The 2,621-nt window shown below is 40.2% G+C and overlaps 1 non-coding gene across 1 annotated transcript; it reads left to right on the plus strand.

The window, feature by feature from the left end:
• Nucleotides 1-332: 332 nt before the first annotated feature.
• LOC145677207 (5S ribosomal RNA) lies at nucleotides 333-451 on the plus strand. The gene has a single exon (XR_014129686.1). It is a non-coding gene; the product is annotated as a 5S ribosomal RNA (ribosomal RNA).
• The last annotated feature ends 2,170 nt before the right edge of the window (nucleotides 452-2,621 follow it).

The raw sequence follows: 2,621 nt of genomic DNA on the forward strand, positions 1-2,621 counted from the left end.
TGAAACATATCTTAAAAATATCTTTCATACATTTCATTGTGTACATTAAAGAATGTAAGTTTGCCTTTTTCCTGTAATCAATACTTAATAAAGGATTTATTTTTATTTATTTATATACAATTTCATACGTGGTTCGTGATAGTAAACTCGATAGGACATAGTGGCACTATGAACATCCGAATCACTCATCATTCGAACATTCAAATATTTATTCGAATATTAGTATATTCCAAGTAATGTTAACGACGTTAATATGCTTGCCTTTATAGTTAATAATGTCAATTCTTACTTAAAACATACTTCCTTAACAGGACATTGAAGAAAAGGTAGTTGCCAACGGCCATACCATGCTGAATATACCGGTTCTCGTCCGATCACCGAAGTCAAGCAGCATCGGGCCTGGTCAGTACTTGGATGGGTGACCGCCTGGGAACACCAGGTGCTGTTGGCATCTCTTTTTCAAATTTCATTATCCTTCAAGTACGAAAATACTAGAAACATTAATTTTATAGTACTTTCAAGAGATAATTTATCAACATTATTTCATAGCGATTAATCGATATTCTAAGCGTTATACCCACTATTTCTTACACTAACAGCCTGTTTATTTGCACGGCACATTAAAATAACCTGATTTCCGATCCGTGTGCACCTACTACTATACTTAACACGGAATGTATTACCACTTTTTAAAAGTAAATTATTATGACTAAGTGTAGATCTCCGGCGAGTAAATGCCTTTCGTATACAAGCACGACACATCTCCGCTATGTGCTTTACTTTTTTACTAACAGCATATAGAAATTGGATTTCAAGGTGTTTCTACATAACAGAATGAAGCAAATTTCGTGATTTAACTCTTTCGAATAATGTGTTGGTCCTGACAAGGACCGTTTGAAATGAAAAATCTTGAAGAAGATTTTTACTTAGAGCTTGTGTACTTGGTAACAGCCTTCGTACCCTCACTTACAGCGTGCTTGGCAAGTTCACCAGGCAAAAGAAGGCGCACAGCTGTTTGGATTTCCCGGCTGGTGATAGTTGACCGCTTATTGTAATGGGCCAAACGAGAAGCTTCAGCAGCAATACGCTCGAAGATGTCATTAACAAAGCTGTTCATGATACTCATAGCTTTGCTAGATATGCCAGTGTCAGGATGCACTTGCTTCAAAACTTTGTAGATGTAAATGGCATAGCTCTCCTTCCTCCTCCTCTTCTTCTTCTTATCTCCCTTGGAGATATTCTTTTGGGCTTTACCAGCCTTCTTTGCAGCCTTTCCGCTAGTTTTTGGTGGCATGATGACTCACTCGTTCAGCAAAATTAGATGTGTCCGCCGATTTATCGACTTCATTTAAATTACAGTACGTGTTTCAATTCGCGCCAACTGCCTTGCTTTTCATTTGATGCACTCGGGTGCACGCTTGAAGTAGTAACAAAACTGACTTGATTCATGGGAGGCCGCAATTGAGTTGTTGCTGCCGCCCGGTCGGGAGTGCACTGGGTAACGGAACTAGTTCTTTACCCTTTCAGGGAGAGCTAGACCTGGTGAAATAGGGACGAGGGACCGCCCTCAAAAATAAGTATTACCGAGTGATCATCGAGCAGGCCCTCTCAAGGACCAAACAGGAAACTTACGTATAATATAGCTACAAGTATAATTAGCTAGTGTTCCATAGATTCGCGAGTGATCAAGTGAGAAAAAGCGTGTGAAGTATTTAGTGTTCAATAAGCCAGGCCCTTTCAAGGACCAGACAGGAAATCCAACGTACAATATAACAGTTAGTGTTGAAGTGCTTCGCGAGTGTTGAAGTGAGAAAAAAGCGTGCTAAGTAATTAGTGTTCAATAAGACAGGCACCTTCAAGAACTAAACAAGAAACATAACGTATATTATAGTATAGTATAGCATAATAAAACTACAAACATAACAGTTAGTCTTCAAGTACTACGCGAGTGATCAGGCAACAACAAGCGTGTGAAGTGTTCATTAAGCCATATTAATTCGTCTATCGTGCTTGTCCGCCCGGGAGTGTCGTACGAATCTTTGTAAATATTTGCTGGATAAGGCAAGTGCGGGAGTGACGCCAGAGTAACTCGTGTATCCGGGAGTGCACTGGGGCACGGATCTAGGTCTTTACCCTCTCAGGGAGACTTGGACCCAGTGAGTTAGGAAAGGGAGACCGCCTCCCAAAGTATCTTTATAGTAATCTGCCCATCGAACAGGCCCTTTCAAGGACCACATAAGACGCTTAACGCCAAAAAAAAAAAAAAAATCGTGAGAACCAAATAATTTTCAAACAACTTGTTCAATCAGTAGTACTAAAGTTGTGCTAAGCGTGTGGATCATCCGACATGGAAGGTAAGGAGGAAACAGTGGAGGAGAGCATTTACCAACTGACTCCAACTTCGAGGACACTCGTGGACACGTTAATGCAGGTGAGTAAAAGTATTCCAAATTCAAAAACTCTAGAACAGCCAAATGAAAGCTTAGCAAACAGAAATAGTGCAGGTAACAAGTCTGATTTAGCAGATACTTCCCTTAACAGTGCAGAAATAGACGATCTCAGTAGTGTATGTTCTGACGTAGAGTCATCTTCAGGGTCCGAAAGTGTGCATTCAGTACAGA

Source organism: Thermobia domestica, unplaced genomic scaffold (genome assembly GCF_964235325.1).
Source record: "Thermobia domestica unplaced genomic scaffold, izTheDome1.hap1.1 HAP1_SCAFFOLD_692, whole genome shotgun sequence".
Classification (NCBI taxonomy): domain Eukaryota; kingdom Metazoa; phylum Arthropoda; class Insecta; order Zygentoma; family Lepismatidae; genus Thermobia; species Thermobia domestica.